This window comes from Rattus rattus, chromosome 12, assembly GCF_011064425.1.
Source record: "Rattus rattus isolate New Zealand chromosome 12, Rrattus_CSIRO_v1, whole genome shotgun sequence".
NCBI classification, from domain to species: domain Eukaryota; kingdom Metazoa; phylum Chordata; class Mammalia; order Rodentia; family Muridae; genus Rattus; species Rattus rattus.
In genome coordinates this window covers 89,782,396-89,798,466 of record NC_046165.1, presented here as the reverse complement: position 1 = coordinate 89,798,466, position 16,071 = coordinate 89,782,396, and the positions used below count along the sequence as shown (strand labels likewise).

General features: G+C 47.2%; 1 protein-coding gene across 1 annotated transcript in view; it reads left to right on the top strand.

Moving 5' to 3' along the window:
- The first annotated feature begins 7,458 nt into the window (after positions 1-7,458).
- Positions 7,459-16,071, top strand: part of Gng2 (G protein subunit gamma 2) — a 99,469-nt gene continuing 90,856 nt past the window's right edge. Inside the window, exon 1 of the mRNA XM_032918322.1 lies at positions 7,459-7,557. The gene's annotated coding sequence lies outside the window, so the exon portion shown is untranslated. The remainder of the gene's footprint in view (positions 7,558-16,071) is intronic.

Below are 16,071 nucleotides of genomic sequence, written 5' to 3'. Positions count from 1 at the left end.
TTGGAGAGTCTGTAAGCCACTCCCAAGGTGGCTCGCAAGGCTTCAGGTGGCTGCCGGCTCTTGACAGGAGATCTGGGAGTCTTTCTCTCTCCAGAGAGCTGCTCTTGAGTGCCCTTACCACATGCCACCTGGACTCACTGAATGACTGACCGAAGAGGCCAAGCTCTAGTGCATTTGCGGCTTACCCTTGAGAGTCACACAGCTATGTTCAGTGCGAGGAGGGACAGCTGAGTTTGAGCAGAAGGCAACAAGAATGGTCAGGACTGAAGGCCCATTCTGAAGATCCTGTCCTCTGAAGAGGACAGAGCAAAGAAAACCAGGAGTGAATCAGAAAGAGTGGGGGGAAGAGAGAGATCAAAGGAAAAAAATCAGCACGGATAGCATCCTTTGAAAACCATCTTACTTAAAATAGACCATGCGTTCCCACCCTCCTGAACCCTTATTTTCCTTCACGGGGTTTAATGTGACACGATGTACATATATTTATCTGCTGACGGTTTTCTTTGTTGATTCCCTTTGATTGTATACACTTCGTGAAACAGGCGCCGTATCCCGTTTCCTAGTAGGATCCTTAATAAGTATTTGCACGTTTGAACGTGTAATTATACGCAATTTTAGAGAAAGAGTAAGTGCTACTAAATGACTAATTCCGGCAACATTTCCATCCCTTTTAAACCGAATTTATTTCCTCCCTCCCCACTGAAAGAGTAAAATAATGCTGTTCAGTGAACACACTTTTGTCTCCGAGCACCTTACCTGTTGCCTATTTTACCTCCTCAGTTTCTTTGACTCTCGCTTGAAAGTTGTATTGTTTTGGATTGGATGGGGAGAGATCCTGAATTTTAAAAGCAACTGTTCACCTTTCTCCCTCTTTACTTTTTTTCTTTTTCTTTTCTTTCTTTCTTTCTTTTTTTTTTTGGGGGGGAGCTGGGTACTGAACCCAGGGCCTTGCGCTTGCTAGGCAAACGCTCTACCACTGAGCTAAATCCCCAACCCTCTCCCTCTTATAATAACACATAAAACTGTGTTTTGTTTGCATGGCTGGCCTTTCTGAGTTATCTTTTTGGAGATCTTATTTTAAAGTGGGTCCTTAGGAGACAAATTCTTCTTGTCCTTCTTGAAACAAGCCAGTAGCACCTCTGGGAATGTCTCGTCCTCTGTGGTACAGATAAGATGTGGAGGACTGTAGTCAGTGATGCCAGGAGGAGAGCAGCTCACAGCGGCGGAGCACGTCTGTACAAACAATCCACATGAGTGGCATATTCCCGTCGATGGATGCAAGCATGGTGGTAATCTCAGGATCAACTGCACTGAGGCATGCATGCAAGGGTGCTTTTCCTCCCTCAGTATTCAAAGGCACCCTGTCCAGGAGCCATTTTCTAGGCAAGGGTAGGAGAAGCCAGTCTCTCAGGTTATGAAGCAATTTCCTTTGGATGAGGGAGAGAGTCTAGTTATCAAAAGACGCGACTTGCTGCCATGGCCACAGAGTCATTGCTGCACACCAAAGGACTCAGAGGTCCTCCCCAGCAAGTCTTTGTCCTCACCAGCACATCTAGGAGCACTTTTTGTTATTATTAATAACAGTTGAAATGGCGGTGTGTGAATGTGGGGGAGGTGCGTGTGTGAGCATCAGAAGACAACTTTTGGGAGCCGGATCTCTTCTTCTACCTCTATGGGAGTCCCAGAGATTGAACTCGGGTGGTCGGGATCTCATGGCAAGTGCTTGGCCCACCGAGCCATCTTGTCAGCCTAGAAGCTATGACCCTTATCAATGCTAAATTCTGTCATTTGCTCAATACGATAGTCTCTGTTATTTCTGGGGTTCTTCATTCATTCACTTAACAAAGATTTAATGTGTGCTGTGCTTCCTATATACTAGTCACCATGGAGACACTGGCTAGCCAGGATGAACCCATTATGACTGGTATCTCAAGGCCTCCTCAAAGTCTGATATGTTAGCATCTCGATTCTCAGCTGATGAGAGGTTTTGGAAGTAGGTGGATCATGAAGATCCACCAAATGGGAACAATCCCCACGGCAAGCTCCTGCCTCCACGCACTGGCCACTTCAGCCACTGTGTTTTCCCCATCACAATGGACTATATCCCCTGACCATGAGGCAAAACAAATCTCTCATCTTCTAAGCTGCTTCTGTCACCTATGTGGTCCCAGCACATAAAGGTAACCAAAATGGCTCCCCAGTTATCCCTGAGGAATCGTGCTGACAAATCTATGCTCTGAGGAAAGAGATGGTCCTCACTCTTAATCTGCTTTGCCTCACTAGACTGAGACTCAGGCTGACATATTCGGGGGTGAATACTATTAGCTACCGTTTCTCAAGAAAGGTTAGTCCTGCATGCTACTCCCTATTCTCTTTAAGCCAATATGATTCCATAGTCTCAGTGCCTTTAACAGCTGGGCTCGATGGCTATGGGAGAGAACGAGCCCGCAGTACACAAATCAGGGCGTAATGATACCTTCTGAAGAACTCTTTAGTGAGCCTTCTACTCCCTCTAGCCGGCCCGCAAAATGCCTGGCGCTCTGTTTCTTCTGTGAGAAAATAACGGCTCAAGAATTAACATATTCCTTCTTCACTGCTGCTGCCCAGCAATTCAGTGAGCCATCAAAGTCCATCTATGCGTGCAAGCGGGCAAGAGTTACTAGTATGTAAATTTGTTTTTCCCATTGTGCCCTTTTGTTTTCACTACCCGTACGTGCCTGCAGGTCGTAGCTTTGTTGGCACGGGTCATGGTTACTCTCTGCAAGAGGGAGAGGGGGAAAACAGAGAGCAGAGAGAGATAAGACATGGAAAGGGAATTAAGGGGGACTTAGTCAGAGAAGGCAAGTCGATCAGAACAGCATAGAGCTCGCTGGGCATGATAGGAGTGTGGCGCCGCTGGTGGAGGTGGTGGTGATGGTGGTGGTGGAGGTGGTGACGGTGGTGGTGGTGGAGGTAATGGTGTGGTGGAGGTGGTGGTTGTGTGGTGGGTGGAGGTTTCGGTGGTGGTGGTGCTGTGGTTGTGTGGTGGTGGAGGTAATGGTGTGGAGGAAATGAAGCATGATAACGAGATTAGGCATATGAAAGGTGCAGGGACGGCTTCGAGGCTGTAAAGCCTTTGGGGTGTACAGAAGATGTAAGGAGTGTTCCTGACTGTACTCTGGCCTCTTGTAAGGCTCCTCCAGAGAGTCAAGCACAGAACGGCTTTCCTTCCTCTTCTCCATCTCGTTTTAATTCTTTAAATTAGTTTTTGTGGCCAGACTATGCTTCTTTATAAACATGTCGGTGCCAAAATGGAAGAAGGCATTGCCCCCAGACTTCTTTACGGTTGCCTACATAACTAATATTCAGAATTTGGTTACATATAGCATGGCTTCCTGCAGTTCGTAGAAGGGAGAGAGGGAGAGGGGAGGGTGGAATTCTTTACAGTCTGGCTAAGTTCTCATCTCAGGCGCGCGCGCACACACACACACACACACACACACACACACACACACACACACACACACACACCCTGCTTCCGAAGTATCCGAAGAAATACAGAGGCTTGAGAATTTCTGCCCCTGTTGTTGCCTTTCAGTAAGCAAACTTCTATGAATGAACTAAGCTGCTACATTAGTGAGGAAAACACAAAGTGGCCTGAACAGAGGGGGAGTCAGACATACAGTGGGTCGACATTAAAACAACTGTGTTGAAGTGGAGTGGGGGCAAGGCAGAATGAACCTGCAGAAGAGAGACCCTGCTCTGTCTGGCCAGGGGAGATTTTGGGCTTTCGCCTTTTCTCATGCTGGGACAAAATCCCCCTAAAAAAGCCACTTAAGGAAGGAAGGCATCAGGGGCATCATCGATAGTGGTTAGCAGAGGAAGTAGGCAGTCGGCTTTCCTCCTCTTCCCTGTTCACTCAGCCTGGGCTTTCATTCCATGGAATGATGACCACCCCCCACCCCCAACCCCATTTAAGCACCTCTGGAAACATCTTCACAGACACGTCCAGCGATACGTCCTTTTCATTTCAAGTTGACAACGAAGGTCAACCACTGTAGAAGTCTTCTAGGACAGACCGTGTTGAGCGATGCACAGGGGGCTTTCCAGAACACATCCTAGAGAAGAGCATGAGGGTGTGGCTAGAAGTAGGAAAATACATTGGTACAGAGGTGGGGGCTGCACGGCGGGCTCTACCCACTGGTAGACATGAGACTGACGGAGGCAATACGGCTGGAGTGGGAACGGATGATGTCACACAGAGTGCTGTGCCACGAGTTTAGGCCTGCATATCATAAGCCGCGGGGAGTGAAGGAAGGTAGGAATGAAAGCAGGGCAGGGACGTGGTCAGCTCTTCATTTTGGAACTGAGATTCTGGTGAGGATGACTTAGAGGAATGGCCGGAGGTAGAAGCCCACAGTAGGGAGCTTTGCAGTCACACAGGAAAACCCAAAGCAGTGGGGACAGAAGGTGGTGGCAGGGGAGGAGAGAGAGACATCTTGGGTAAAGAGGTAACTTGGAGGTAGCAATCAAAGACTGATTGACTTTGGAATAGCCAAGAAAAGGGGGTCTGCAGCTATCCCAATAACTGTGTGTCCAGTTGGTCAATGTGCCTCCTTAAAGAAAATGGAGACTACAGAGAGAGGAGTAGGCTTCAGATGAAAGTAATATTTAGAACGCCTATGAGCTGCTAGCCAGAATGCTCAAAAATACAGGAAGGACATCTGGCTAAAATGATGCCCTTTGAGCCCCCCATGGGCCCCCACTATGAAACAAATGTAAGGAATACAACAGGGCATTAATTTCTGCAGACAAGAGCAGTAGTGAGTGTTTCCGATTTCTATCTCACCAATCACGTGTATGTGAAATAGCTCGCATCTGACAGTTGAGTGCACAAGCATTTCTTCCCATAAGTAAACACTCATTTTTTTTTCCTTCTATGAAATGGCTACATCGTGGACCCGCTGTGAGGGCTTCCTAGGTTTGTGTTCCAGCTCTAGCTGGATCATCTCTTCCCCTGGTGGAGCCAAACTCTCACACTTGACTCCTTCCTCCCAAAAGAAGAAGTTGCTGGAACGGAAATCAATGAGGTCAATAACAGGAAGTGGACATCTTAAAATCTGCTTCTTTAGCTTGAGGAGTTTGGTTGCTCTCCCCTGGGGTTGGGCAAAGGAACCTCCAGGGAGGTTTATGACCAGAGCTGACAGGATAGATTAGGAGGCGGGGACAAATTCCTAGTGATTTGTTTAAAAGGGATTTTCTTATAAAAACTTAAACAGAAGTACCAACCTTTTTCTCATGGAGAAGTTGGAGGAGGGAGGGAGGGACAGAGAGAAAGAGGGAGGGGTTAAAAGTAAAGAGCTATTTGAATCCACTGCTAATGCTAGATTCAGCTGGTTTTAAAATGACCAAAGCCTTGTTTTTATAATTTTCCCAAACTTTAGAGACCTCACCGCCCCCCGCCCCGACTTAGGCTTAGCATCACACACACACACACACACACACACACACACACACACACACACACACACGGGAGCACACACACACATGCGCACACACACAATAATATTATCTATATGTATGCATATCACTTACATTGGATGTTTCTGATGTTGGCAGGGTTCACGCTAACATCAGAGTCCCTTACAATAAAAAGATTTCTGAGAAACTTCATGGAACTTGAAATCAAAATAAAAGGGATCTTGGGGTTGTCTCAGAACATTTTGCCGAGATTAAATTCTGTGCCTGCCAGGATGACATGCTGTAGTCCCCAGGGTGTGTGAGGAAGGCGTGTGAGATTTTCCTGTCAGATTCCCTCCTGGTGAATAGAGGTAAGACAGGGCCTTTTTTTTTTTTTTTTTTTTAAATATATTTTTATTTATTTATTTGATATGAGTATACTGTCACTGTGTTCAGACACACCAGAAGAAGGCATCAGATCCCATTACAGATGGTTGTGAGCCACCATGTGGTTGCTGGGAATTGAACTCAGGACCTCTGGAAGAGCAGCCAGGGCTCTTAACCTTTGAGTCATCTCTCCAGTCCAGGAAAGGGCCTTAAAATACAGTTGCAGATTATTTCTAACACTTGAGAAGGTTAGTTTTCTAGGCCTGGCTTCTGAGGGAGGATGAATTTATTTATTATTTACATTTGGGTAGCCCAGGGGAGCCTTGAGCTCGAAGTCATTCTATTGTCTCAGGCTACCACACATCACCTCTCTTCAGGAGCAAGGGCTCCCACCTCACCTCCCTGGGGCTGTTTAAACTGTATCTTCCTCCAAAGTGCTTCCTTAATCCAGAGAAAGAACAACTCAAGCCTGGGGTAAACTGTTACCACAGCATCGGGGCTCAGCTGTGAACATAACTGTGGGGGCAGGCAGGGGGACAAACACTGGCCTCCCACTGGCTATTGACTGCCCAAGCCACTTGAGTTTCAATCTCTTGTAAACACTATATGCTAGCCCGTAACTGAGGATTTTCTCCGCTCCCGGAACTGCTTGAAGCGCCGAGTGTCTATCTGGTCTTACTCAGTTCTCTGATTTTTCGCTTTAGCATATGGTATGCTTTTTGCAAGTACGGAAACTGAGGCACGTAGAAATTTAAATCATTTGTCTAAGTTCACAGGCAGGAATGACAGCTCAGAGGTGGAGTCTGTGTCTGGGCTGGGAATTCGGGCCATTCCAACCCACTTCATTCATACTCTTCTCAGCCTGTTCTCACTGCTGTCTTCTACCTCAGCATTGCAGGACTTGGCCTAGCTCCCATGTCCCAGAAGAAGTCCTGTGGGGCCATTATTTTCTAAGCATATGGGTTAAATAAAATCTCAGTGGTTGGGAGACCTTGGGGGAATGAAGCTCCGGGAACGTTGGCCACAAAGGAAAAACTCGGCAGCGAGAAGCTGCCAGCTGCCTGGGAATGCAGATAGGCGATAAATCAGGAGCTGCTGGCTGGCCAGCCGGCTCAATAAAAACAGCAGCTCCAGTTCGGAATGAGGAAGCAGTTTAGGTGTCGAGGAGACCCACTGAGGCACTGTGTGGACACTGTTGGGAGATTAGAAAGGCTTGGAGGAGACAGTGCAGTAGGGAGCTGGGAATGGAGGGGCACTGGAACAAAGGGGTCGAGGGGATTAGAGCCAAATTACCAGCAGCAGCAGGAGCAGCAGCAGCAGACAAAGCCACTTAGAGGAAGCCTTGAAGTGGCGGGAGAAGCAAACAAGAAAGCTGGTTTGCTACCCCACACTAAGAGAGGAGGAAGTGGGAGATGCGCCGCTTCCTGTAGAAATGATGATTGAAGACAAAGCTGGGTGGGGACTTAGCTTGGGCTTCAGGGGCTGCTATTCAGACAGACACTCCATGACTCCTGGTGGGCAACTCCTACAAAGGCTGGGCTGGGGTGGGCTGGGCTGGGCTGCGCTAGGCTGGGCTGGGCTGCACGGGCTGAGCTGGGCTGGGCTGGGCTGGGCTGGGCTGGGCTGGGCTGGGTTGGGCTGGGCTGGGCTAGGCTGGGCGGGCCGAGCTCACCACCCATCTGCTCCACCAGGGGAAGCTGCTCTCTAACCAAGCCTCCGGAGCCAAGCAAGGTAAAGGACACGTTTTCCATGTAGCTCCTTTTTGAATTGAAATGAAATGACCGTGCCTGTGGGTTTTAGGGTGGGATTTCTTAGGGAAGCGAGGGATATTGCTTCAGGCTTGGGGGAAATGATTAATGGCGGGATTTAATTTTCTTTTCCTCCCAGAATGATGGTCAGATTTGTGACACATTTTGTTCGGGGTGTGGGGAACCACCCTCAGTGGTAGGAAAACAAGCTGAGTGTAAGAAGTGGTTTGCTTCGCCAGCTCCGCAGTCCGGCAGGGCTGAGTTGCAGTCAGCTGGGCTGTGAAGCTGCAGTCTGGGCACCCGAGCGTGGCAGATCCTTGTTTTGGGTTGTAAGAAGTGAAAGATGTTAAGCCCATTCATGTACGTATATATTTCGGTGGGCCGTCTCTTTGCAGTATTATGGCTGTGGTTTGGCTGTGAGGAGGTTGGGATCTTTTGTACGTAGATTTTTTTTTTTTAATACCAACAAAGGCTCGCATTTCGAGAACGAGGGACAGTACTATATGGTTCCTCTAAGGAACCCTTGTCTTCCTCTCTTTGCTGCTACCGTTTCTTAGAAGGTCTTACCCTAAAGTTGCATCCTTATTTAAAGGACCATGGCCTGCCCGTAACTTGCTGAAAATCGGATACCCGTGTGTGAATGGATTTAATGCCTGTATGGACTTTACCCGTCCCTAGATCAAAGCGATTGTTAATTCCAGACAGAGATAATATCAAAGTGAGCCGGTTTGTTTCCTTCTGTGTGTATGCTGTACACTGAAGGAATACAGTCAGAACGCAGTTTTTATTCTGTAAATTTTCTTAAGCACTGGATGCTGACGAGTGTGAGACGGTGACTGGTTCGAGTTATGAATGGCATATGTAAAAGTGCAGTAAAGGGGTCTGACGGGCTTGAGCTGGGATCATGGGCTTTCTTTGGCAGAACATGTAGGATGCATAGTTTAATAAACAGTGGCATGATTTTTAAAAAATCCTCAACAGAAGTGTGGTTATGCATAAGAGAGCATTGACTAAAATGATTTTACATATATATATATATACATATATATGCTAGAAGGAGATAATTTTTCAAAGCAAAGAAAGAGCCTCGTGTGGTAGAATGAAAACAATAAAATGCCATGTTTGAATGCTCATGAATTATTAAAATACAAGTTTTCTTAAACAACCAGATATACCAATAGAGAAAGTACGCACTTTTGTGACAAAATTATTGTCAGTTGGAGATGCCACACAATTGAGATTCTGTTTTGTTTCGTCACCTTTATGAGATCAGCTTAGCTTCTCAGAATTTGTGGAGTAGCGGTGCCTTTTCTGAGGCAGGGCGCTTTCAGGGGCAGGGAAGAAATAAATCTCTATTTTCCGGAGCATGTGTAGGAGTTGCTGAAAAGCACTGGGCTCTTGGGAAGGGGTTCTTGGATTTAATCAAAGCAAGTCGTTTCAGGATTCCAAACGTCCCCGTCCTAGAGTGAAACACGTAGCACCATTCTTTTAGCTGGAGACTAGATTCAGAGTCTGGTGATGGAGCTGTGTGTCCCTAAACGAAATAGGAAGCTGGGCCTCTGGACTACACGGAGGGAGGGCAGGACTTTCCTTTCATACTCATCCATCTACAGCCTGTTCTGCAGATGATGCTGCCGACACCCTGCTTTGTTTGGGGACGTCTAGAAAATGTGTGCTACCCCTCCCATGTGTCTCATGGGAGAGCGAGGAGATGAAGCCTTGGCCAGCAGGCATAGTAGAGTCAAGGGAGCCCCTGCTATCTGTCTGGAGGCAGCCAAGAGGTGCCTGCTTTGTGCACGGCAGGAAAACACTTCCTTAATTGTTAAATTTCCAGCTCGAGCGAGCGAGCAGCAGCAGATCTGCGAGGATGAGGGCAGAATTCTTTCTTAAGCAAGAAACAGATGGGTGGGTGTGCTTGCTTCTACAGTGCAGAAGGAGGCTATTCCCACCGCTCTGGCCATACAGAACACTAACAGGCATTCTTTTGCTCAGGGTATTTGACGGCTGGAGAGGGTGTCAACACACACTGAAATTTTAATGGTGTGTGTGCGTGTGTGTGTGTGTGCGCGCGCGTGTGTGTTTTCCTGACATATGGTCAATGACTGAATGGAAACATGACTCTTATTATTTTATGGCCAGCCCTGGGCCTCATGTGATGGGCGTGTAGTGATACCTTTAGCTGAGTAACTTTTTAAGTCCGATTCTCCAACTCTTAAGTCTGAAAGTAGAAAACCTATTCACAAAAGACCAGTGTGGGGAAGAGAAAGGAAGGAGGAAGAGGGCCAAAGGCACACTTTGGAAGCAAAACGCCCTGCCTTTGGATCCCACCCCACTACGGCTTCTTACTATGTGACTCAGGGCATGAGCGTGTGCACCTTCGTTTCTCCCTCGTGAAGAAAGCACAACAGCACACAGTCAGGGTTTTATGTGACCCGCCCGGCCTTTGCTCATGCGTGTGGTGGGTAAGTGAGTGCTGGGTATAGAAAGGGGCTGACGCTCACTTTGTCCCTCTGTAGTGACATCGGGAAAAGTTAGCTTAGTCTTGGTCTCTATCACTGCCGCTCAGAATGGAGACTTCTTTATTGTAAAAGAACGTCCGCATAAAAATGCGCCACTTGGGTAACTTTTAAGCAGGTTGTTCCCTAGCACTAAGCATAATTACATTAATGTTCCCTAGTATTAAGTTTAGTCAATTAATGTGCTATTTTTCCATTGTTCACCCCCGAATTCTTTTTTCATCTTATAAAAGAGAAGGCTGATAAATATTAAACAATAACTCCCCTTTTCTCTGTAGCTCATTCTCTATCAAGAACCATCACGCTTTGCCCTAAATCTTATGAGTTTGACTAGGAACCTGAAGGAGATGGAATCACACAGTGTTTCATGATGAGCTTAGTCCATCTTCTACATTGTCTCCAAGGTTCGCCCATGTTGGAACACGTTTGAGAATTCCTTACCTTTTTAGATTGAATAACATTCCACAACATAAATCTACCACATGTTGTTTGTCCATTCATCCTTTGATGAATACTTGGAACAGTTTTTGGCGATTATAAACAATGCTGCTATCCATATAGGTGTAGAGAGTCCCTGGCCTCTGTGTTCAGTGTTTGAGGAGCCACCATATTGTTTCCTGTAGCAGCTACACAGCCCGACCTTCCACCAGTCCAGCACAATAGTTCTTTCTAGTTTACCTGCCTCTTCCCTGGTGCCTGTGGTTGATCCTTTTTGTTTATTTGTTTTGATGATTGCCACCCTAAGGTGAGGTGGAATTTCTCTGTGACTGGATTTGCGTTTTCCTGGATGTGGTCACTGAGTCTCATACACTCCCTACCCCATCTTGCAAGAGCAGACCTTATGTGATTGACGTTTTCCCAATGATTCCCGTCTTTCATTTGCTTTTGGCCACTGGTGCATCTTCTTTGAAGAAATGGCCATTCAAACGCTTTCCGACTTTTAAAATTATATGTGTGTGTGTGAATGTGAGTACAGGCAAAGGTATCAGATCTTCAGGAACTGGAGTTACTGGAAATTGTGAGATGCCTGACATGGGTGTGGAAAGACTATCTCAAAAGCCAAGGTGATGGTTCCTGAGGAACAACCCTGGGACCACATTGTGGCACAGACACGCACACGCACATGCACACACACACACACACACAGACACAGACACACACGTACAGACACACACACAGAGACACACAGACACACAAACAGAGACACATAGACACACACACAGAAACACAGACACACACGCAGAGACACATAGACACACATACACAGACACAAACACACAGACACACACAGAGAGACACATAGACACACATAAACAGACACAAACACACAGACACACACAGACACACACATAGACACACACAGAAACACACAGACACACACACGCACACATACACACACACACACACACAGACACACACACAGAGACACACACACAGAGACACAGACACACACACACACACACAGACACACACACACACACACAGACACAGACACACACACAGACACACACACACACACACACACACACACACACACACACAGACACACACACACACACAGAGACACACACACACACACACACGACACACACACACACACACACACACACACACACACACACACACACACACACACACACACACACACACACACACACACACACTGTCCTATATGAACACTCACACACTCGTGCACAAGCAGCACAATCAACAGCAGAGGGTGCTCAGTTATCTTTGAGTGATTGCCTGTTTCTTTCAAGTAGTTTGACTGCAGAGGCTTGAACAAGGCAGGCGGAGCCTTTTAGCTGTAGGCAGTACTCGCAGTAGGACTTGGCGCTTGCTTAGTGGGAAGACGGAAAGACCAGTCGGTGTCTTAACTGCGCCATTGGCCTAGTTGGAATCATGTGTGCGTTCTCCTGATCCTCTCTCCTGTGCCTAGTCTCTGAGGCAGGAGAGAGCGTGGAAATTAGGTTGCTGCTTCTCCTTGGGATTTACCACCCTGTCAGCAGGTGGTTGTTTCTTGAAAGCTCTCCTCCCCCATCCCCATCTTTCTTTTTTCTTCTTCTCTTTCTCCTCCTTCTCTTTTGCTTCCTCCTCTTCCTCCTCTTCCTCTCTTCCTCTTCATTCACTTTCACTCTCCCATGCACTCACAACAAAGTCTGCACAGCCTCGACCCCTCCTCGCTTTGTTCCTTGCAGTTGGGCCACGCCTCTCTGTTTCTAACGTGTTACAGGACTGGAGAGTTCTTATTACTTCAGGTTTTCTGTTTGTCTTCATGGGTCTTAGGTCGCACAGATCACTATTAAATTGAGGCCATTTAGAAGCAACAGAAATTAGTTTCTCCCAGTTTTTGAGCCTGGAGATGGGAGACCATGGCGCCAGCAGATTATAGGTGTTTGGTGCTGTCCTCTTCTACAAGGATATCTGTCCCATGCAAAGACCCCCTCCTCCTCTAACCCACTGCAACGAGGGGTTAGGTTCCAACATATGAATGGGGGAAGGGCACAAGCACCAACCAGAGCCACGTTCAATCTGTGTTTGCCCTTTCTTTGCCTTTCCTTCGAAGCGAGGGTAAACCCTCCACCCAGACTTTATTCCGTTCTCTCTTATTTAAGCGATGACAATGATGTTCCTTCCTGCGTAATGGGTTTCTTCACTTTTAACGGCTGTTTTTTACTGTGTGTATTTATGTGTGTGCACAAAATGGTCTGAGGGCCATTTGTGGGAGTCAGTTCTCTTCCTATCATGTGTATCCTAAGGACTGAATTCAGGGTGTCAGGCGTGGTGGCAAACACCTCATCAGCCCAGGATTTCATTCCTTACTTTATTTATTTATTTATTTATTTATTTATTTATTTATTTATTTATTTTTACCTTATTTTACCTTGCCTATTTACTACCTTGTTTTTGTTTTTCCTCACACGCACAACTTGAACAGAATCTACTGCCGACAAAGCTTACCTTGACTTTGTTTCTTTCTTTGTTTGAAATAGGCTCTCCCAGTGTGGCCTCGGCTAGCCTTGAACTCGGGCCTCAGTGTCCCGAGTACTGGGAATAGAGGTGCATGCCACCATGCCCGGCTCCACTCGACTTTTGTAACCTCTACTGGCTCCCTGGTCTTCTCCAGGCCTGTTGAGGGTGCCCAGCTCCACTAACTCTGAAGTGGAATGTCAGGTTCTTCTGCCCCTTCTCTTCCCCTCTTCCTAACTCAACACTCTTCCCTTTGGTTCCAATCACTGTTGCGTGTGGGGGTCAGTTCTCATATCTGATCTCTTCCTGCTTTCTAAGCATAGCAAACTCAGGAGAGCATCTAACCTCTCAGGTGCCAACTGCATTTTCACACCTCGAATCCACCCCTCCGATGCCGCCATGACTACTAACGATTGGCGCTCTCCTCTCATTGTTTCCTTACCAAGCAACCCGAGTGGCAGTAAAGCTGAGAAGCTCTTGGGTTTGGGATTGGAAGTAACCCCCATACTGTCTACTGGTTTCTATGGTGATAACAGTCTCTTGGTCAGGGCCTCTTGGTCTCTAGCCGGCCTGGTTTGTCCTTCCTCTAGATTAACTCCTTTACTTCCCCTTCTTCATTTCTTTCATAGCCCAGCATTTGTAAAGAGCTAGATCCTGTTTATTCCATAACGCTCAGATCAGGGGGTTAACATCGTCCGTGAAGGGTCTCTGGTTTCTTTGGCTGCTCTCTTCTGCTACTTCCCCAATAAGCAACGGTATTTTAATTCCCTGATTATCCGTTCCTCCATCATAGCACTTGCCTCATTCTGGCTTACCTGTTAACTTTGTACATGCATTCTCCTCCGAACAACGCAGCAGCAAGCACCATGAGGAGAGCGACTACGTCGGGTTTTGTCTGTCTCCATCAGAGCACACCCTGTGATTTGCTTACCATCCGGATGTCCGATGAACTTGCTCGAGCGACCCCATATTTTTGACGCAGAGTGAGCCGGACATAAAACTTGTTCTCTGGGCAGTCGCAGCCCACTGTGACAGCTAGAGAGATACAGAAAAAGAAATTACAATTCAGTTAGCCAGTCTGGCCACAAGTCTGGAATGACTGTCTGCCCCCTGCCACCTGCCCTTTGAGATGCCAGGGAACACAACAGGCCAGTTCTTTCTTTTCTTGGAACTTAAATTCTAGTTTTGAGAGAGACCTAGCAAACATGTAAACCGGAGGCTGGTGGATCTGGCTGCTCATTAGAAGCTGCAAGGGGTACTTTGAAGGAAAATAAAAGCTCGGTGCCAGCTTTTTTCCCCCATTAAAGCCACTCAGGACTGGAAACCACAGGCAAAGACAAATCATAATACAAGAACGTATCAGCCGCCACTGTGTGTTGCCTTAGGTAAAAGGGGTGGCGGTTGTATCTGTTGCATAGGTGATGGTGGAGACGATGAGGATCTAGTGTTTCCACACAGAAAGTAGAGGTACCTTTCTGAAGTAAGGCCGGGGTGAAACCCCTGAGGCACTGTGCCCTTCCTCCCACACAGGCAGGATGGCTTACAGCCTCTCTTCTACTGGAAGCCGCCTTTCGGTCAACCCAGACAGGCTCCAAGGCAGAATGCTTGGCTACTCCACTGAGTATTTGGCCTGGGTTAGATTTTATTTAGATCAAATTGATTTGCACAGTCAGGAAGACTTCTCCATTTAATTATAGATTTTTTTTTCCTACACGGCAATCAACTCAACAGGGCTTGTTGTCTGAAGTAAACACTGTCCTTATTGTTTAAAGTAACCTTAGACACACGATATTCACCTCTTAGATGAGTAAAGAGCAGAAAGCGATGATTTCTGCCCTTAATTATGTTTGGGGGGAAGAAGCAAAAACCGCTTACAGAAGAGTCATTCAGCCAGAGTAAAAGCACTTCCTCCTGTGAGAAGGGATGAACAGCCCCACCTTCAACCAACCAGCTGAGAGCCAGCGTTTGATTTGGTGTGTGCCCTAAACTTTCTGTGTTACAGTTTTCGACTCGTCTTTAAATTAACCACATGAACTTTTTTTTTTTCCTGTCAGAATATTTTGAGCTGCTGGTGAGGGGGAAAAAAAAAAGCCATTGCCTAAACAGAAACAATAGAGGTTTCTCTCAAGATCCAGAGTTTGTTACTGAGCAGCTGGGCAGCGCCTTAAGGGGCTGAACTCTTAGACTGTCCACTCTGACACCCTCAGCTGATTTGCGCTTGGGCTAGCTCCCGTCAGGATGCGGTGCTGCAAAAGTCCACCCAGGGGGTAGCTCAGTGTCCACGGGCACAGCTGAGGGCCTGAGTTCTTCTCATGAAGTTCGTTTGCTTATTCATGACAGTGTCTCACTCAGCATACTAGGGCTCATCATGTAGCCCAGACCGGCCACAACCTCATAACCCTCTTGCCCCAGGCTACTAACCACAGGGATTACAGGTACGAGCCTCGACACCCGTCACTCAGGCATCCCTTTCAGAAGCTGAAAAAGCAGCCTGTGCGGTCACCTGTGCACTGGGTAGGAATGGGCAGGAACTTCTCAAGTACAAGGCTAGCCTGGGCTCCACAGGGCAGTCCAGTGCATAGACGTTACATGGACAGACAGCTCCTGTCTTAAGAAATAAAGGCTAGAGATGTGTCTCAACCACAGAACAGTGACCTGTATGCACAAGACCTCAGATGTGCTCCACTGCGCTGTGAAAGGACGGAGAGAGAAAGAAGGAAAGAAAAAGAGGCCTCTCTAGCTGACTTCCCCCTCCTGACTCACACGAGCAGAAGGAGCCACTGTGATTGGCTAATTCCGGAGTTTCCTTCTAGAGGCCTTGGAGCAGCCCAACCTCTATGAAAAATACGATCAATAGAACCCCAGAGAAAAGTCCACTACTGTTAACAAAAAACAAAGAGTTAGTGGCCCCAGGACAGCTGTCAGTATATTCTGCTATTGTTAGTTCCACTTTGCAAGTGAGGGTACCAGGGCTCGGGAGGATTAAATAGCTTCCCCAAATCACATAGCTT